This window comes from Arachis stenosperma, chromosome 3 (assembly GCF_014773155.1).
Source record: "Arachis stenosperma cultivar V10309 chromosome 3, arast.V10309.gnm1.PFL2, whole genome shotgun sequence".
In the NCBI taxonomy this organism is placed as follows: domain Eukaryota; kingdom Viridiplantae; phylum Streptophyta; class Magnoliopsida; order Fabales; family Fabaceae; genus Arachis; species Arachis stenosperma.
In genome coordinates, this window is record NC_080379.1 from 153,110,888 (window position 1) to 153,133,178 (window position 22,291).

Genomic DNA, 22,291 nt, shown 5'->3' on the forward strand with positions numbered 1-22,291 from the left:
AAATCAAATTGACTTGTTGAGTCAATATTTTATTCTGAGCCAATATGGCATTCAGAGTGTCAATCTCAAGAACTCCTTTCTTCTGACTAGTCCCATTGTTCACAGGATTTCTTTCAGAAGTATACATGAATTGGTTATTTGCAACCATTTCAATCAGTTCTTGAGCTTCAGTAGGCGTCTTCTTCAGATGAAGAGATCCTCCTGCAGAGCTATCCAAGGACATCTTAGATAGTTCAGAGAGACCATCATAGAAAATACCTATGATGCTCCATTCAGAAAGCATGTCAGATGGACATCTTCTGATTAATTGTTTGTATCTTTCCCAAGCTTCATAGAGGGATTCTCCATCCTTCTGTCTGAAGGTTTGGACTTCCACTCTAAGCTTACTCCATCTTTGTGGTGGAAAGAATTTTGCCAAGAAGGCATTGACTAGCTTTTCCCATGAGTCCAGGCTTTCTTTAGGTTGAGAGTCCAACCATATTCTAGCTCTGTCTCTTACAGCAAAAGGGAATAGCATCAGTCTATAGACTTCAGGGTCAACCCCATTAGTCTTGACTGTGTCACAGATTTGCAAGAATTCAGCTAAAAACTGATGAGGATCTTCCATTGGAAGTCCATGGAACTTGCAATTCTGTTGCATTAGAGAAACTAATTGAGGCTTAAGCTCAAAGTTGTTTGCTCCAATGGCAGGGATAGAGATGCTTCTCCCATAAAAATCAGGAGTAGGTGCAGTAAAGTCACCCAGCACCTTCCTTGCATTGTTTGCATTGTTGTTGTTTTCTGCTGCCATGTTTTCTTCCTTGAAGAATTCGGTCAGGTCCTCTAAAGAGAGTTGTGCTTTGGCTTCTCTTAGCTTTCTCTTCAAAGTCCTTTCAGGTTCAGGATCAGCTTCAACAAGAATGCCTTTGTCCTTGCTCCTGCTCATATGAAAGAGAAGGGAACAAGAAAATGTGGAATCCTCTATGTCACAGTATAGAGATTCCTTTAAGTGTCAGAGGAAAAGAGAAATAGAAAGAAGAAGGAGAAGATAAATTCGAACTTTAGTTAGATAAGGTTTGAATTGTGCATTTAGAAGGAGTAGTACTCCATAATTAGAAGGATGTGGGAAGGAGGGAAGAGAATTTTCGAAAATTCATTTAAAAGATTTTGAAAACATTTTGAAAATTTGATTGATAATTTTCGAAAATTAAAAGTGAAAAAGAAATCAAGTGATTTTTGAAAAAGATTTTGAAATTAGAAATTAAAAAGATTTGATTGAAAACTATTTTGAAAAAGATGTGGTTAAAAAGATTTAATTGAAAAGTTATGGTTTTAAAAAGATGTGATTGAGAAGATATGATTTGAAAACAATTTTAAAAGATATAATTTGAAAACCATTTGAAAAGATATGATTTTAAAAAAAGAATGACTTGCCTAACAAGGAAAGATATGATTTGAAACATTCAAACCTTTCTCAACAGAAAAGGTAACAATCTTGTGATGTTCAATCAAATCATTAATTGTTAGTAAGTATCTTTTAAAAAGGAAAGAAATTGATTTTGAAAACATTTGATTGAAAAGATTTGATTTGAAAAAGATTTGATTTTGAAAAACTAAAAAAAATTTGATTTTGAAAACAAAATCTTCCCCCTGCACCATCCTGGCGTTAAACGCCCAGAATGGTATACATTCTGGCGTTTAACGCCCAAAATGCACCCTTTTTGGGCGTTAAACGCCCAACCAGGTACCCTGGCTGGCGTTTAAACGCCAGTCTGCCTTCTTCACTGGGCATTTTTGAATGCTCAGCTTTTTCTGTATAATTCCTCTGCAGCATGTTTTGAATCTTCAATTCTTTGTATCATTGACTTGAAAGGACACAAATTAAAAATATTTTTGGATTTTTAATAATCAAAATGCAAAAGGAATCAATTAACAATGCATGCAAGACACCAAACTTAGCAGTTTGTGTACTACTGACACTAACAACATGAAAATGCATATGAGACACACAAAATACTTCAAGTCAATAGAATTCAAAGATCAAAACAAAGAAATATATGCATGGATTCGAAAAATATAACAAAAACATGCATTTGACACTAAACTTAAGATGAGACTCTAGACTCAAACAAGAAATATTTTTGGGATTTTATGGTTTTGCAAATTTTTTTGTATTTTTCGAAAATTAAGTGAAAAAAAGTATCAAAATTCTTAATGAGAATTCCAGGAATCAGTGCAGTGCTAGTCTAAGACTCCGGTCCAGGAATTAGACATGGCTTCACAGCCAGCCAAGCTTTCAAAGAAAGCTTCGGTCCAAAACACTAGACATGACCAAAGGTCAGCCAAATCTTAGCAGATCACTGCTCCAAGAGCAAAATTGATGAGAGTCAACAAGCTCTTGTGGTGATAAGTTGAAACCTCGGTCCAATCAGATTAGACATGGCTTCTCAGCCAGCCAGATTTCAACAAATCATCATGAAACTCTAGAATTCACCTTCAAGAATTTCGAAAAAAAATAAACACCTAATCTAAGCAACAAGATGAACCGTCAGTTGTCCAGCCTAAACAATCCCGGGCAATAACACCAAAAATTTGATGTTGTTGCCGGATCTTGGCACTGATGTTACCAAAAGCTTGCTCAAAACTTGAACAATCCCCGGCAACGGCGCCAAAAACTTGGTCGGGCGAAATTGTGAACAATACTTTTTCACAACTCAAATAATCCCCGGTAATGGCTCCAAGAACTTGGTGGCTCAATACCATGGCATTACACAACTTCGCACAACTAACCAGCAAGTGCACTGGGTCGTCCAAGTAATACCTTACGCGAGTAAGGGTCGATCCCACGGAGATTGTTAGTATTGAAGCAAGCTATGGTCATCTTGTAAATCTTAGTCAGGCAAACTCAGATGTATATGATGATGATGAACGAAAATAACATAAAAGATAAAGATAGTGATACTTATGTATATCATTGGTGTAAGAGCTTCAGACAAGTGTATGAAGATGCCTTCCCTTCCGTCTCTCTGCTTTCCTACAGCCTTCATCCAATCCTTCTTACTCCTTTCCATGGCAAGCTCGTGTAGGGTCTCACTGTTGTCAGCAGCTACCTCCCATCCTCTCAGTGAAAGCGATTGCATATGTCCTGTCACGGCATAGCGGAATTCATCTGTCGGTTCTCAATCAGGCGCGGAATAGAATCCAGTGATTCTTTTGCGTTATCACTAACGCCCCCGCCCTCAGGGTTTGAAGCACGTCACAGTCATTCAGTCATTGAATCCTACTCAGAACACCACAGACAAGGTTAGACCTTCCGGATTCTCTTGAATGCTGCCATCAGGTCCTGCCTATACCACGAAGACTCCGAAGAATCCAAGAGATATTCACTAAGCCTCGAATGCTTGTAGAACAAGAATGGTTGTCAGTCACCTTGTTCATAGGTGAGAGTGGTGATGGGCGTCAATCATCACCATCATCATGTTGAAGAACAAGTGATATCTTGGTAAAAGAACAAGCGGAATTGAATGGAAGAACAATAGTAATTGCATTAATACTCGAGGTACAGCAGAGCTCCACACCCTTAATCTATGGTGTGTAGAAACTCCACCGTTGAAAATACATAAGAACAGGGTCTAGGCATGGCCGAATGGCCAGCCTCCCAAAGATCTAAGATAGCATAAAAGTGAAGATAGCTACCAAAGTCTACTAATACAATAGTAAAAGGTCCTATTAATAGTAAACTAGTAACCTAAGGTGTACAGAAATGAGTAAATGACATAAAAATCCACTTCCGGGCCCACTTGGTGTGTGCTTGGGCTGAGCAATCAAGGAAATTCGTGTAGAGACCTTTTCTGGAGTTAAACGCCAGCTCCCATGCCAGTTTGGGCGTTTAACTCCAACTTTTATTCCTGTTCCGGTGTTTAACGCTGGAATTCCTGAGGCCGGATTGCTTCGCGGGTTTGGGCCATCAAATCTTGGACAAAGTATGGACTATTATATATTGCTGGAAAGCCCTGAATGTCTACTTTCCAACGCCGTTGAGAGCGCGCCAATTGGGCTTCTGTAGCTCCAGAGAATCCACTTCGAGTGCAGGGAGGTCAGAATCCAACAGCATCTGCAGTCCTTTTTGGTCTCTGAATCAGATTTTTGCTCAGGTCCCTCAATTTCAGCCAGAAAATACCTGAAATCACAGAAAAACACACAAACTCATAGTAAAGTCCAGAAAAGTGAATTTTAAATAAAAACTAATAAAAATGTACTAAAATCTAACTAAAAGATATCAAAAACATACTAAAAACAATGCCAAAAAGTATACAAATTATCCGCTCATCACCTACTCAGAATACCACAGACAAGGTTAGACTTTCCGGATTCCCATGAATGCTGCCATCAATTCTAACTTATACCACGAAGATTCTGATTAAGGAATCCAAGAGATACGCGTCCGGTCTAAGGTAGAATGGAAGTGGTTGTCAGTCACGCGCGTTCATAGGTGAGAATGATGATGAGTGTCACGGATCATCACATTCATCAAGTTGAAGTGCAACGAATATCTTAGAATAGGAATAAAGAGAATTGAATAGGAAATAATAGTAATTGCATTAAAACTTGAGGTGCAGCAGAGCTCCACACCCTTAATCTATGGTGTGTAAAAACTCCACAGTTGAAAATATATAAGTGATGAAGGTTCAGGCATGGCCGAATGGCCAGCCCACATGAAGGTCTAAGGACTAGGCGTCCAGAGATGTCTAATACACTAGTAAAAAGTCCTATTTATACTAAACTAGCTACTAGGGTTTACAGGAGTAAGTAATTGATGCATAAATCCACTTCCGGGGCCCACTTGGTGTATGTTTGGGCTGAGCTTGATCTATCCACGAGCTGAGGCTTCTTTTGGAGTTGAACGCCAAGTTGTAACGTGTTTTGGGCGTTCAACTCCGGGTCGTAACGTGTTTCTGGCGTTTTACTCCAGACAGCAGCATGGAACTGGTGTTGAGCGCCAGTTTACGTCGTCAATTACCGAATAAAGTATAGACTATTATATATTTCTGGAAAGCTCTGGATGTCTACTTTCTAACAGCATTGAGAGCGCGCCATTTGGAGTTATGTAGCTCAAGAAAATCTATTTTGAGTGCATGGAGGTCAGATTCCAACAGCATCAGCAGTCCTTTGTTAGCCTCCTTTTCAGAGTTTTGCTCAGGTCCCTCAATTTCAGCCAGAAATTACCTGAAATCATAGAAAAACACACAAACTCATAGTAAAGTCCAGAAATGTGAATTTAGCATAAAAACTAATGAAAATATCCCTAAAAGTAACTAGATCATACTAAAAACTACCTAAAAACAATGCCAAAAAGCGTATAAATTATCCGCTCATCATCCATTCAAACCTCTTTCCCTTCCTTAATGTTGCGTAAAAGGGGAGAGATCTTATGGCTGATCCGGTTAGAAATCTGGACAGGGCTCCTAGTCTTCCGTTGAGCTGTTGAACCTCTTTGACGCAGGTCGGACTTTTCATGTGGAGTATAGCCTGCCATTTATCTGGGTTTGCCTCGATTCCTCTTTGGGTGAGCATGAAGCCCAAGAATTTGCCAGCTTCTACCGCGAAGGTGCACTTTGCGGGGTTAAGTTGCATACCATGCTTTCTTATGGTGTCGAACACTTTGGTGAGGTCGGATAACAACGATTCCTCACTTTGTGTTTTTACCAGCATGTCATCTATATAGACCTCCATTAGCTTTCCGATGTGGTCGGCGAAGACTTTGTTCATCAGTCTTTGGTAGGTAGCCCCTGCGTTCTTGAGTCCGAAGGGCATAACTATATAGCAATAGTTAGCCTTTGGGGTTAGGAACGAGGTCTTCCCTTGGTCGGGTGGGTGATAAACTGCTATTTTACGGTTTATCTTGTGCTCAATTGAGTGGATTTTATCAATCTTTCATACACTTGTTCATACAAAAATGCATGGCTTTACATTTTCCCTTCCTAACTTTGTGCTATGATTGAGAACATGCTTCTTTCGCCTTAAATTTGCTTTGTTTAAATCCCCTCTTATTACCATTCGATGCCGTAATATGTGTGTTAAGTGATTTCAGAGTTTACAAGGCAGGAATGGCTTAGAGAATGGAAAGGAAGTATGCAAAAGTGGAAGGAATACAAGAAACTGAAGGAACTGCTAAATTTGTCTAGCCTGACCTCTTGATACTAAATCGATCATAACTTGAGCTACAAAGGTCCAAATGACGCGGTTCCAGTTGCATTGGAAAGCTAACATTCGGGGCTTCACAACAATATATAATTTTCTATAGCTTCCCTGAAGATAGGTGACGCGCACGCATGGATCACGTGCACGCGTGACTTGGAGAAAACTCAATCCACGCGTACGCGTGAACGACGCGTACGCGTGACTTTGCCGCGTGCTGAACGTATCAGAAATCATTTGGAGCAATTTTTGGGATATTTTTGACCTAGTTTTCATCCTAGAAAATACAGATTAGAGGCTATAAAGTGGAGGAATGCATCCATTCATAGAGACAACATTCATATTCATAATTTTAGGTTTTAGATGTAGTTTTTAGAGAGAGAGGCTCTCTCCTCTCTCTTAGGTTTTAGGATTAGGATTTCTCTTAGGTTAGGTTTATCTCTTCTTCATTCCAGGTTCAATGTTCCTTTACTTTAATTTCTCTTCTACTTTTATTTATTCTATTATTTTAGTTTGTTAATATTAGTTAATGAACTCCATGTTAGGATTGATTTTCTTATTTAATACACATTGATGTATTTCAAATTTAAGATTGCTTTCTTTAAATTCATGTTATTGATGCTTCCAATTTAATTTTGATTTTTCCCCCTTTGCTTTGGTTGAGTAATTGGTGACACTTGAGTTATCAAACTCAGTTGTTGATTGAAAATTGGAATTTGCTTATTGATTTAGATCCCTCTAAAGCTAGTCTTTCCATAGGAGTTGACTAAGACTTGAGGAATCAAATTGATTAGTCCACTTGACTTTCCTTTATTTAGTAAGGGTTAACTAAGTGGGAGCAATAAACAATTCTCATCACACCTGATAAGGATAACTAGGATGGGATTTCCAGTTCTTATACCGTGCAAAGGTGTTCATGATAATTAATTTACTTTATTGCTAATTTATTTCCTTGTTCCCTATTTCAAAAACCCAAAAAGATACTTTTCCATAACCAATAATAAATCATACTTCCCTGCAATTCTTTGAGAGATGACCCGAGGTTTAAATACTTCGGTTATTACTTTTTGAGGGTTTTGTTACTTGTGACAACTAAACTTTTGTACGAAAGGATTTTTTGCTGGTTTAGAAGCTATACTTTCAACGAGAGCTTATTTTTATGAAATTCTTTACTAGCAAAAGTTAGTTCGTCAGTGGGTACATTGGGATTTGGTTGTATCCCGAATAGGCATCCATGAAGGAGAGGTACTTGTATCCGGAAGAGGCGTCCACTAGAGTGTCTATATTCGGGAGTGGGTAGGGATCTTTTGGACAGGCCTTATTGAGGTCAGTGTAGTCGGTACACATTTTCCACTTGCCATTTGACTTCTTCACCAAGACAATGTTGGCTAGCCATAATGGGTACTTGACCTCCCTTATGAACCCTGCCTCCAGTAAGGCTTGTACCTGCTCTTCCACAACTTGGGACCTTTCTGGGCCAAGCTTCCTGCGCTTCTGTTGCACTGGCTGAGATCTGGGATATACTGCCAGCTTATGGCACATTAACTTGGGATCTATGCCGGGCATGTCCGCGGCCTTCCACGTAAAGAGGTCAGCATTATTCTTTAGAAACTGTATCAGTGTCTCCTTTAAGTCTCCCTTTAAGGTTGCCCTTATATTTGTTGTTTTATCTTGAGCATTCGCAATCTAGACTTCTTCGGTCTCACCTTCAGGTTGTGGACGAAGTTCTTCGCGAACCCAAACTCCCCCGAGTTCAATGGTGTTGATTTCCTCTCCTCTGGGGTTGCCTTTAAGGTTTAGACTTTCGTTGTAACAGCGTCGCATAAGCTTTTGGTCTCTGGTGTGCGAAATTGTGATCACTACTTTTCACAAATCAAATAATCCCTAGTAATGGCCCCAAAAACTTGGTGCTCAATACCATGGCATAAACACAACTTTGCACAACTAACCAGCAAGTGCACTGGGTCGTCCAAGTAATAAACCTTACGCGAGTAAGGGTCGATCCCACGGAGATTGTTGGTATGAAGCAAGCTATGGTCACCTTGTAAATCTTAGTCAGGCAGACTCAAATGGGTGTAGATGATATATGAATAAAACATAAAGATAAAGATAGAGATACTTATGTATATCATTGATGAGAGCTTCAGATAAGCGTATGAAGATGCTTTCCCTTCCGTCTCTCTGCTTTCCTACTGTCTTCATCCAATCCTTCTTACTCCTTTCCATGGCAAGCTTATGCAAGGGTTTCACCGTTGTCAATGGCTACCTCCCATCCTCTCAGTGGAAATGTTCAACGCACCCTGTCACGGCACGGCTATCCATCTGTCAGTTCTCGATCAGGCCGGAATAGAATCCATTGATTCTTTTGCGTCTGTCACTAACGCCCCGCCCTCAGGAGTTTGAAGCACGTCACAGTCATTCAATCATTGAATCCTACTCAGAATACCACAGACAAGGTTAGACCTTCCGGATTCTCTTGAATGCCGCCATCAGTTCTTGCCTATACCACGAAGACTCTGATCTCACGGAATGGCTGGCTCGTTTGTCAGGCGAGCACTCGGTTGTCAGGCGATCAACCATGCATCGTGTGTCAGGAATCCAAGAGATATTCACCCAATCTAAGGTAGAACGGAGGTGGTTGTCAGTCACACGTTCATAGGTGAGAATGATGATGAGTGTCACGGATCATCACATTCATCAAGTTGAAGAACAAGTGATATCTTGGAACAAGAACAAGCGGAATTGAATAGAAGAACAATAGTAATTGCATTAATACTCGAGGTACAGCAGAGCTCCACACCTTAATCTATGGTGTGTAGAAACTCCACCGTTGAAAATACATAAGAACAAGGTCTAGGCATGGCCGAATGGCCAGCCTCCCAAAGTGAGTTCAATCATAAAAACATGATCAAAAGCTCCCTAATACAATAGTAAAAGGTCCTATATATAGAGAACTAGTAGCCTAGGGTGTACAGAGATGAGTAAATGACATAAAAATCCACTTCTGGGCCCACTTGGTGTGTGCTTGGGCTGAGCATTGAAGCATTTTCGTGTAGAGACTCTTGTTGGAGTTAAACGCCAGCTTTTATGCCAGTTTGGGTGTTTAACTCCCATTTTGGTGCCAGTTCCGGCGTTTAACGCTGGGATTTCTGAGGGTGACTTTGAACGCCAGTTTGGGCCATCAAATCTTGGGCAAAGTATGGACTATCATATATTGCTGGAAAGCCCAGGATGTCTACTTTCTAACCCCGTTAAGAGCGCGCCAATTAGGCTTGGGTAGCTCCAGAAAATCCACTTCGAGTGCAGGGAGGTCAGAATCCAACAGCATCTGCAGTCCTTTTCAGTCTCTGAATCAGATTTTTGCTCAGGTCCCTTAATTTCAGCCAGAAAATACCTGAAATCACAGAAAAACACACAAACTCATAGTAAAGTCCAGAAAAGTGAATTTTAACTAAAAAATAATAAAAATATACTAAAAACTCAACTAAAACTACTAAAAACATACTAAAAACAATGCCAAAAAGCGTACAAATTATCCGCTCATCACAACACCAAACTTAAATTGTTGCTTGTCCTCAAGCAACTGAAAATCAAATAAGATAAAAAGAAGACAAATATACTATAGATTCCAAATTATCAATGAAACTTAGCTCCAAATTAGATGAGCGGGACTAGTAGCTTTTTGCCTCCGAACAGTTTTGGCATCTCACTTTATCCTTTGAAATTCAGAATGATTGGCTTCTTTAGGAACTCAGAATCCAGATAGTGTTATTGATTCTCCTAGATAAGTATGATGATTCTTGAACACAGCTACTTATTGAGTCTTGGCCGTGGCCCAAAGCACTCTGTCTTCCAGTATTACCACCGGATACATACATGCCACAGACACATAATTGGGTGAACCTTTTCAGATTGTGACTCAGCTTTGCTAGAGTCCCCAATTAGAGGTGTCCAGGGTTCTTAAGCACACTCTTTTTGCCTTGGATCACAACTTTATTTCTTTTTCTTTCTTTTTTTTTTCGCTTCTCTTTTCTTTTTTTTTTGTATTCACTGCTTTTTCTTGCTTCAAGAATCATTTTTATGATTTTTCAGATCCTCAGTAACATGTCTCCTTTTTCATCATTCTTTCAAGAGCCAATATTCATGAACCACAAATTCAAAAGATATATGCACTGTTTAAGCATACATTCAGAAAACAAAAGTGTTGCCACCACATCAAAATAATTAAACTGTTATAAAATTCAAAATTCATGCAATTCTTTTCTTTTTCAATTAAGAACATTGTTTATTTAAGAAAGGTGATGGATTCATAGGACATTCATAACTTTAAGGCATAGACACTAATGATCATAAGACACAAACATAGATAACATAAGCACTAAAATTCGAAAAACAAGAAAATAAAGAACAAGGAGATTAAAGAACGGGTCCACCTTAGTGATGGCGGCTTGTTCTCCTCTTGAAGGTCTTATGGAGTGCTTGAGCTCCTCAATATCTCTTCCTTGTCTTTGTTGCTCCTCTCTCATGATTCTTTGATCTTCTCTAATTTCATGGAGGAGGATGGAATGTTCTTGGTGCTCCACCCTTAGTTGTCCCATGTTGGAACTCAATTCTCCTAGGGAGGTGTTCAGTTGCTCCCAATAGTCTTGTGGAGGGAAGTGCATCCCTTGAGGCATCTCAGGGATTTAATAAGGAGGAATTTCCTCATGCTTGCTGGTGGACGAAATTGTGATCCATGTTCTAACTATTTTGTATGAAATCATTATTATGGCACTGGTTGAATTCACAACTCCGTTCAACTAACCAGCAAGTGTACTGGGTCGTCCAAGTAATAAACCTTACGTGAGTAAGGGTCGATCCCACAGAGATTGTTGGTATGAAGCAAGCTATGGTCACCTTGTAAATCTCAGTTAGGCAGATTAAATTGGTTTATGGGTTCGAAAATAGAAATAAGAAAATAGATGAAATAATAAAAGGGATAGAATACTTATGCAGATTCATTGGTGGGAATTTCAGATAAGCATATGGAGATACTGCATGGCTCAAGGACGCCTGCTTTCCTACTGCTTCAACTCAATCCTTCTTACTCCTTTCCATGGCAAGCTGTGTATAGGGGTTCACCGTTCGACGATGGCTACTTTCAATCCTCTCGGGAAAATGGTCCTCTGCGGCTGTCACTCGCATGGCTAATCGTCTGGAGGCATCACCTGGCCGAAGGCTACATCCCATCCTCGCAGTGAAAACTACGCTCACGCGCTCTGTCACAGCACGGCTAATCACTGGTTGGTTCCCGCGCCTACTGGAATAGAATCCCTTGATTCTTTTGCGTCTGTCACTAACGCCCAGCACTTGCGAGTCTGAAGCACGTCACAGTCATTCATTACCGGAATCCTACTCTGAATACCACAGACAAGGTTAGACTTTCCGGATTCCCAGGATCCTACTCGGAATACCACAGACAAGGTGAGACTTTCCGGATCCTCATAAATGCCGCCATCTATCTGGCTTATACCACGAAGATTCTGTTGGGGAATCTAAGAGATACACATTCAAGCTCTGTTGCATGTAGAACGGAAGTGGTTGTCAATCACGTGCGTTCATAAGTGAGAATGATAATGAGGGTCATCTAATCATCACATTCATCATGTTCTTGGGTGTGAATGAATATCTTGGAATAAGAATAAGAGAGATTTGAATAAAAGAAAATAGAATTGCATTAATACTTGAGGTACAGCAGAGCTCCACACCCTTAATCTATGGTGTGCAGAAACTCCACCGTTGAAAATACATAAGTAGAAGGTTCAGGCATGGCCGAATGGCCAGCCCCCATGTGGTCACAAGACCGAATGATCAAAAGACCTCCAATACAATAGTTAAATGTTCTATTTATAATAAACTAGCTCCTAGGATTTACATGAGTAAGTAATTGATGCATAAATCCACTTCCGGGGCCCACTTGGTGTATGTTTGGGCTGAGCTTGATCAATCCACGAGTTGAGGCTTCTCTTGGAGTTGAACTCCGAGTTATGACGTGTTTTGGGCGTTCAATTCCGGATCATGACGTTTTTCTGGCGTTTAACTCCAGACAGCAGCATGTACTTGGCGTTCAACGCCAAGTTACGTCGTCAATTTCCGAATAAAGTATGGACTATTATATATTGCTGGAAAGCCCTGGATGTCTACTTTCCAACGCCGTTGAGAGCGCGCCAATTGGAGTTTTGTAGCTCCAGAAAATCCATTTCGAGTTCAGGGAGGTCAGATTCCAACAGCATCAGCAGTCCTTTTGTCAGCCTTTTTCAGAGTTTTGCTCAAATCCCTCAATTTCAGTCAGAATTTACCTGAAATCACAGAAAAAATACAAAACTCATAGTAAAGTCCAGAAATGTGAATTAACATAAAAACTAATGAAAAAATCCTAAAAGTAACTTGAACTTACTAAAAACTACCTAAAAAACAATGCCAAAAAGCGTATAAATTATCCGCTCATCACAACACCAAACTTAAATTGTTGCTTGTCCCCAGAAACTGAAAATCAATTAGGATAAAAAGAAGAGAATATACTATAAATTCCAAAATATCTATGAATATTAATTATAATTAGATGAGCGGGACTTGTAGCTTTTGCTTCTGAACAGTTTTGGCATCTCATTTTCTTTGTAGTCTGAATGATTGGCTTCTTTAGGAAACTTAGAATTTGGATAGTGTTATTGACTTTCCTAGTTAGCATGTTGATTCTTTGAACAAGCTTTTATGAGTCTTGGCGTGGCCTAAGCACTTTGTTTTCCAGTATTACCATCGGATACATAAATGCCACAGACACATAACTGGGTGAACCTTTTCAGATTGTGACTTAGCTTTGCTAAAGTCCCAGTTAGTGGTGTCCAGAGCTTAAGCACACTCTTTGCCTTGGATCACGACTTTAACCACTTAGTCTCAAGCTTTTTACTTGGACCTTCATGACACAAGCACATGGTTAGGGACAGCTTGATTTAGCCGCTTAGGCCTGGATTTAATTTTCTTGGGCCCTCCTATCCATTGATGCTCAAAGCCTTGGATCCTTTTTACCTTGCCTTTTGGTTTAAGGGCTATGGCTTTTCTACTGCTCCTTCTTTTTCTATATTCTCTTTTTTTTGCTTTTCTTGCTTCAAGAATCAATTTCCTGATTTTTCAGATCATCAATAAATTTCTCTTTGTTCATCTTTCAAGAGCCAACAATTTTAACATTCATAAACAACAAGATCAAAAGACATATGCACTGTTCAAGCATCATTCAGAAAACAAAAAGTATTGTCACCACATCAATATAATAAATTAAATTCAAAAGCTATTTCGAAATTTATGTACTTCTTGTTCTTTGAATTAAAACATTTTTCTTTTAAGAGAAGTGAAGGATTAATGGAATTTATTCATAGCTTTAAGGCATGGTTACATACTAATGATCATGAAATAAAAGACACAAAACATAGATAAACACAATACTAAAAACCGAAAACAGAAAGAATAAAGGGCAAGGAATGAATCCACCTAGTGGCGTCTTCTTGAAGGACCAATTATGTTCTTTAGCTTTCTATGTCCCTTCCTTGCCTTGTGCTCCTCCCTCATTGCTCTTTGATCTTCTCTTATTTCTTGGAGAATGATGGAGTGCTCATGATGTTCCACCCTTAATTGTTCCACATTGTGACTCAATCCTTCTAAAGAAGTGTTGAGTTGTTCCCAATAGTTGTTTGGAGGAAAGTGCATCCCTGAGGTATCTCAGGGATTTCTTGATGATGAGCTCCTCATGCACCTCTGAGGACCGTGAGGGGCTTCTCTAGCTTGCTCCATCCTTTTCTTGGTGATGGGCTTGTCTTCTTCAATGGAGACATCTCCTTCTATGATAACTCCAGCTGAGTAACATAGATGGCAAATAAGGTGAGGAAAAGCTAGCCGTGCCATAGGTGAGGGCTTGTCGGCTATTTTGTAGATTTCATGGAGAGACCTCATGAACTTCTACTTCCTCCCAATCATAATGCCATGAATCATGATGGCCCGATCCACAGTAACTTCAGATCGGTTGCTAGTAGGAATGATGGAGCGTTGAATGAACTCCAACCATCCTCTAGCTATAGGCTTGAGGTCCAGTCTTCTTAGTTAGACTGGCTTGCCTTTGGAGTCTCTCTTCCATTGAGCTCCTTCCACACAAATGTCCATAAGGACTTGGTCCAACCTTGATCAAAGTGACCTTCTAGTGTAGGGGCGTTCATCACCTGCATCATAGGCAAGTGGAATGCCAACCTTACATTTTCCGGACTGAAATCCAAGTATTTCCCCCTAACCATTGTGAGGTAATTCTTTGGACTTGGGTTCATACCTTGGTCATGGTCCTAGTGATCCATGCATTGGCATAGAACTCTTGAACCATTAAGATTCCGACTTGTTGCATGGGGTTGGTTAAGACTTCCCAACCTCTTCTTTGGACTTCATGTCGGATCTCCGGATACTCATTTTTCTTGAGCTTGAAAGGGACCTCAGGGATCACCTTCTTCTTGCCACAACATCATAGAAGTGGTCTTGATGGCTCTTGGAGATGAATCTTTCCATCTCCCATGACTCGGAGGTGGAAGCTTTTGTCTTCCCTTTTCCTTTTCTTGAGGATTACTCGGCCTTAGGTGCCATTGGTAATGGAAAAACAAAAAAAGCTTATGCTTTTACCACACCAAACTTTAAAATATTGCTTGCCCTCGAGCAATAAAAGAAAGAAGAGAAGAAGAAGAAGAAAAATGGTAGAGAGGAGAGAAGTAGGTTCGGTTTAGGTGAGGAAGGAGAGGTTGTGTTGTGTGAAAATGAAGTAGAAGGAAGGGTATTATAGGGAAAGGGGGGAGGTATGTTCGGCCATTTGGGTGGGAATGGGAGGGAATTGGTTTGAATTTTTGAAGGTAGGTGGGGTTATGGGGAAGAGTGGGTGGATGTGAGTGGTGAATGGGGTAATTGGGAGGAGGTATTGAGGTGATTGGTGAAAGGTGTTGGGAAGTGTGACATGGGGAAGAGTGGATTGGATTAGGAGGAGTGTTAATTAGGATTAAAAGGTAAGGTGGGAATATGTTAGGTGGGGATCCTGTGGGGTCCAGATCTGAGGTGTCAAGGAATTCTATCCCTGCACCAAATAGGCATGTAAATGCCTTCGTGCATCATTCTGGCGTTTAAACGCCCATTGGTGCACATTCTGGGCGTTCAACGCCATGTAAAGCATGTTTCTGGCGTTGAACGCCAGTTTCATGTTTGTTGCTGGCGTTCAGCGCCAGTTTTTCCTTTCTGGGCACATTCCTGGCGTTCAGCGCCAGAATGTTGCTTGTTTCTGGCGTTCAGCGCCAGAATGGTGCTCTGTTCTGGCGTTGAACGCCAGCCAGATGCACCTTACTGGCGTTGAACGCCAGCCTGTGCGTCCTCCAGGGTGAAAATTTTTTTCTTCTGTTTTTGACTCTGTTTTTAATTTTTTTTTTGATTTTTTCCGTGACTCCTCATGATCATGTACCTAATAAAACACAAAATAACAATAAAATAGAATAAAATAAAATTAGATAAATAAAATTAGGTTGCCTCCCAACAAGCGCTTCTTTAGAGTCAATAGATTGACAGTGGCTCTCATGGAGCCACAAGGTGATCAGGTCAATATTGTATGGTTGTCCACACCAAACTTAGAGTTTGGATATGGGATCTTAACACCAAACTTAGAGTTTGATTGTGGCCTCACAACACCAAACTTAGAGTTTGACTGTGTGGGCTCTTCTTGACTCTGAACTGAGAGAAGCTCTTCATGCTTACTCTCTTCTGTCACAGAGGGATGGCCATGTGCCTTAAACACAAGGTAGTCCCTATTCAATTGAAGGACTAATTCACCTCTATTGACATCTATCACAGCTCCTGCTGTGGCTAGGAAAGGTCTTCCAAGGATGATGCAATCATCCTCTTCCTTCCTAGTGTCTAAGATTATGAAATCAGCAGGGATGTAAAGGCCTTCAACCTTTACTAACACGTCCTCTACTATTCCATAAGCTTGTCTCAATGACTTGTCTGCCAGTTGTAATGAGAACAAGGCAGGTTGTACCTCAATGATCCCCAACTTCTCCATTACAGAGAGTGGCATTAGATTTACCCCTGACCCCAGATCACACAGAGCTTTTTCAAAGATCATGGTGCCTATGGTACAGGGTATTAAGAACTTGCCAGGATCTTGTTTCTTTTGAGGTAGAATTTTTTGAATCCAAGTATCCAGTTCATTAATGAGCAAGGGAGGTTCACTTTCCCAAGTCTTATTACCAAACAACTTGGCATTCAGCTTCATGATAGCTCCTAAATATTGAGCAACTTGCTCTCCAGTTACATCTTCATCCTCTTCAGAGGATGAATAGTCTTCAGAGCTCATGAATGGCAGAAGGAGATTCAATGGAATCTCTATGGTCTCTGTATGAGCCTCAGATTCCTTTGGATCCTTAATAGGAAACTCCTTCTTGCTTGAGGGACGTCCCAGGAGGTCTTCCTCACTAGGATTTTCGTCCTCCTCCTCCCTTGTGCATTCGGCCATATTGACTATGTCAATGGCCTTGCACTCTCCTTTTGGATTTTCTTCTGTATTGCTTGGGAGAATACTGGGAGGAGTTTCAATGACTTTCTTACTCAGCTGGCCCACTTGTGCCTCCATATTTCTAATGGAGGATCTTGTTTCACTCATGAAACTGAAAGTGGCCTTTGACAGATCAGAGACTACATTGGCTAGATTAGAAGTATTTTGTTCAGAATTCTCTGTCTGTTGCTGAGAAGATGATGGATATGGCTTACTATTGTTCAGCCTGTTGCGTCCACCATTGTTAAAACCTTGTTGAGGTTTTTGTTGATCCTTCCATGAGAAATTTGGATGATTTCTCCATGATGAGTTATAGGTGTTTCCATAAGGTTCACCCATGTAATTAACCTCTGCCATGGTAGGGTTCTCAGGATCATAAGCTTCTTCAGAAGCTGCCTCTCTAGTACTGTTGGATGCATGTTGCCATCCATTCAGATTTTGAGAGATCATGTTGACCTGTTGAGTCAACACTTTGTTCTGAGCCAATATGGCATTCAGAGCATCAATTTCAAGAACTCCTTTCTTCTGAGGTATCCAATTATTCACGGAATTCCTCTCAGAAGTGTACATGAACTGGTTATTTGCAACCATGTCAATGAGTTCTTGAGCCTCTTCAGGCGTTTTCTTCAGGTGAATAGATCCACCTGCAGAATGGTCCAATGATATTTTCGAAAATTCAGAGAGACCATAATAGAATATATCTAATATGGTCCATTCTGAAAACATGTCAGATGGACATCTTTTGGTCAGCTGCTTGTATCTTTCCCAAGCTTCATAGAGGAATTCACCATCTTTTTGTTTGAAGGTTTGAACATCCACTCTCAGCTTGCTCAGCTTTTGAGGAGGAAAGAATTTATCCAAGAAAGCAGTGACCAGCTTATCCCATGAGTCCAGGCTATCCTTAGGTTATGAATCCAACCATATTCTAGCTCTGTCTCTTACAGCAAAAGGGAAAAACATGAGTCTGTAGACTTCAGGATCAACTCCATTCGTCTTTACAGTCTCACAGATCTGCAAGAACTCAGTTAAAAACTGATAAGGATCTTCAGATGGAAGTCCATAAAACTTGCAGTTTTGTTGCATTAAGGCAACTAGCTGAGGTTTCAGCTCAAAGTTGTTGGCTCCAATGGCAGGAATGGAGATGCTTCTTCCATCAAACTTGGACGTTGGCTTTGTGAAGTCACCAAGCATTCTCCTTGCATTATTATTATTTTCGGCTGCCATCTCCTTCTCTTGTTCTAATGTTTCTGAAAGGTTACCTTTAGAATAATTTAATTTAGCTTCTCTTAATTTTCTCTTCAGAGTCCTTTCAGGTTCTGGATCAATTTCAACAAGAGTGCCTTTTTCCTTGTTCCTGCTCATATGAAAGAGAAGAAAACAAGAAAAGAAAGAGGAATCCTCTATGTCACAGTATAGAGATTCCTTTATGTTAGTAGAAAAAGAAGGGGTAGAAGAATGAAGAGGGAGATTCGGTTTTATGGATGAAGAAAGGTGAAGAGAAGTGTTAGTAATTAAATAATTAAATAGAAGAAGAAAAGAGGAGGGAGATTTCGAAAATAATTTTGAAAAAGGGTTAGTGATTTCGAAAATTAGAGATAAATTGTAATTAAAATTAAAATTTAAAACATGAAACAATTAATTAATTAAAAAGAATTTTTGAAAGAGAGAGAGATATTTTCGAAAATAGAAGAGGGAGAAGTAGTTAGGTGGTTTTGAAAAAGATAAGAAACAAACAAAAAGTTAGTTAGTTGATTGAAAAAGATTTGAAATCAAAATTTTAAAAAGATAAGAAGATCAGATATTTTGAAATCAAATTTTGAAAAATATAAAATTTTTAAAAGGATAAGATAAGATAAAAGTTTTAAAAAAAATATTTTGAAAAAGATTTAATTTTTAAAATGACTTAACTAACAAGAAACTGCAAGATAAGATTCTAGAATTTAAAGATTGAACCTTTCTTAACAAGAAAGTAACAAACTTCAAATTTTTGAACCAATCACATTAATTGTTAGCTAATTTTCGAAAATATGATATAAAGATAAGAAAAGATTTTGAAAATAATTTGAAAAAAATATTTTTGAAATTTTCGAAAAATTAAAAAAAAATGGAAAAGATATGATTTTTGAAAAAGATTTTGAAAAGATAAGATTTTTGAAATTGAAATTTTGACTTGACTTGTAAGAAACAACTAATTTTGAAAATTTTTGACCAAGTCAATCCCAAAATTTCGAAAATTTGGAGGGAAATAAGGAAAGATATTTTTTTTATTTTTGAATTTTTAATTATGTGAGAGAAAAACAACAAAAATACTCAATGCATGAAATTTTTAGATCAAAACAATGAATGCATGCAAGAATGCTATGAATGTCAAGATGAACACCAAGAACACTTTGAAGATCATGATGAACATCAAGAACATAATTTTGAAAAATTTTTGATGCAAAGAAAACATGCAGGACACCAAACTTAGAAATTTTTTAATGCTTGGACAATATGAATGCAAGGATGCACATGAAAAACAAGAAAAGACACAAAACAAGAAAACATCAAGATCAAACAAGAAGACTTATCAAGAACAACTTGAAGATCATGAAGAACACTATGAATGCATGGGATTTTCGAAAAATGCAAGAAAGTAAAAAAAATTTTTTAAAGCATGCAATTGACACCAAACTTAAAAATTGACTCAAGACTCAAACAAGAAACACAAAATATTTTTTATTTTTATGATTTTCTAATTTTTTTTGGATTTTTATTAAATTTTTCGAAAATAATGTTAGGAAAATCGAAAAATAAAAGAAGAATTTTGAAAAAGATTTTTGAAAAGAAAATTACCTAATCTGAGCAACAAGTTGAAAAGAAAATTACCTTAATCTATGGTGTGCAGAAACTCCACCGTTGAAAATACATAAGTAGAAGGTTCAGGCATGGCCGAATGGCCAGCCCCCATGTGGTCACAAGACCGAATGATCAAAAGACCTCCAATACAATAGTTAAATGTTCTATTTATAATAAACTAGCTCCTAGGGTTTACATGAGTAAGTAATTGATGCATAAATCCACTTCCGGGGCCCACTTGGTGTATGTTTGGGCTGAGCTTGATCAATCCACGAGCTGAGGCTTCTCTTGGAGTTGAACTCCGAGTTATGACGTGTTTTGGGCGTTCAACTCCGGATCATGACGTTTTTCTAGCGTTTAACTCCAGACAGCAGCATGTACTTGGCGTTCAACGCCAAGTTATGTCGTTAATTTCCGAATAAAGTATGGACTATTATATATTGCTGGAAAGCCCTGGATGTCTACTTTCCAATGCCGTTGAGAGCGCGCCAATTGGAGTTCTGTAGCTCCAGAAAATCCATTTCGAGTGCAGGGAGGTCAGATTCCAACAGCATCAGCAGTCCTTTTGTCAGCCTTTTTCAGAGTTTTGCTCAAATCCCTCAATTTCAATCAGAATTTACCTGAAATCAAATATAAACATACAAACTCATAGTAAAGTCCAGAAATGTGAATTTAACATAAAAACTAATGAAAACATCCCTAAAAGTAACTTGAACTTACTAAAAACTACCTAAAAATAATGCCAAAAAGCGTATAAATTATCCGCTCATCACTTGCTCCGTCCTTTTCTTAGTGATGGGCTTGTCCTCATCAATGGGGATGTCTCCCTCTATGTCAAATCCAACTGAATAACAGAGGTGACAAATGAGGACTTGAGGTCATGCCTTCTCAGTTGAACTAGCTTCCCTTTTGAATCTCTCTTCCATTGAGCGCCCTCTTCACAAATGTCTATGAGGACTTGGTCCAACTTTTGATCAAAGTTGACCCTTCTTCATGGCCACAACTTCATAGAAGTGGTCTTGATGCACCCTTGAGATGAATCTCTCCATCTCCCATGACTCGGAGGTGAAAGCTTTTGCCTTCCCTTTCCTCTTTCTAGAGGTTTCTCCGGCCTTGGATGCCATAAATGGTTATGGAAAAACAAAAAGCGATGCTTTTACCACACCGAACTTAAAAGGTTTGCTCGTCCTCGAGCAAAAGAAGAAAGAAGAGAGTAGAAGAAGAAGAAATGAGGAAGAAGGGAATGGCTTTGTGTTCGGCCAAAGAGGGGGAGAAGTGGTGTTTAGGTTGTGTGAAAATGAAGGAGTGAAGAGGGGTTTATATAGGAGAGGGGGGCTTATGGTTCGGTCATGTAAGGGTGGGTTTGGGTGGGAAAGTGGTTTGAATTTGAAGGGTGAGGTAGGTGGGGTTTTATGAAGGATGGATGTGAGTGGTGAAGAGAAAGATGGGATTTGATAGGTGAAGGGTTTTTGGGGAAGAGGTATTGAGGTGATTGGTGAATGGGTGAAGAAGAGAGAGGGTAGTGGGGTTGGTGGGGATCCTGTGGGGTCCACAGATCCTGAGGTGTCAAGGAAAAGTCATCCCTGCACCAAATAGCATGCAAAATCACGTTTTGAGCCAATTCTGGCGTTAAACGCCGGGCTGGTGCCCATTTCTGGTGTTTAACGCCAGGTTCTTGCCCTTTCCTGGCGTTTAACGCCAGTCTGGTGCCCCTTTCTGGCGTTAAACGCCCAGAATGGTGCCAGAATGGGCGTTAAACGCCCACCTGCTAGCCTTACTGGCGTTTAAACGCCAGTAGGTTCTTCCTCCAGGGTGTGCTGTTTTTCTTCCTATTTTTCATTCTGTTTTTGCTTTTTCAATTGATTTTATGACTTCTTATGATCATCAACCTACAAAAAACATAAAATAACAAAGGAAAATAGATAAAATATAATCATTGGGTTGCCTCCCAACAAGCGCTTCTTTAATGTCAGTAGCTTGACAGAGGGCTCTCATGGAGCCTCACAGATACTCAGAGCAATGTTGGAACCTCCCAACACCAAACTTAGAGTTTGAACGTGGGGGTTCAACACCAAACTTAGAGTTTGGTTGTGGCCTCCCAACACCAAACTTAGAGTTTGACTGTGGGGGCTCTGTTTGACTCTGATTTGAGAGAAGCTCTTCATGCTTCCTCTCCATGATGATAGAGGGATATCCTTGAGCCTTAAACACATAGGATTTTTCATTCACTTGAATGATCAGTTCACCTCCATCAACATCAATCACAGCCTTTGCTGTGGCTAGGAAGGGTCTGCCAAGGATGATAGATTCATCCATGCACTTCCCAGTCTCTAGGACTATGAAATCAGCAGGGATGCAATGGTCTTCAATCTTCACCAGAACATCCTCTACAAGTCCATAAGCTTGTTTCTTTGTATTGTCTGCCATCTCTAGTGAGATTCTTGCAGCTTGTACCTCAAAAATCCCTAGCTTCTCTATTACAGAGAGAGGCATGAGGTTTACACTTGACCCTAAGTCACACAGAGCCTTCTTGAAGGTCATGGTGCCTATGGTACAAGGTATTAAAAACTTCCCAGGATCTTGTCTCTTTTGAGGTAATTTCTGCCTAGACAAGTCATCCAGTTCTTTGGTGAGCAAAGGGGGTTCATCCTCCCAAGTCTCATTTCCAAATAACTT

General features: G+C 39.6%; 1 non-coding gene across 1 annotated transcript; it reads left to right on the forward strand.

Annotated features, from left to right (window-relative positions):
- Positions 1–281: 281 nt before the first annotated feature.
- Positions 282–385, forward strand: LOC130971720 (small nucleolar RNA R71). Its single transcript, XR_009082933.1, has one exon. It is a non-coding gene; the product is annotated as a small nucleolar RNA R71 (small nucleolar RNA).
- Positions 386–22,291: the final 21,906 nt, after the last annotated feature.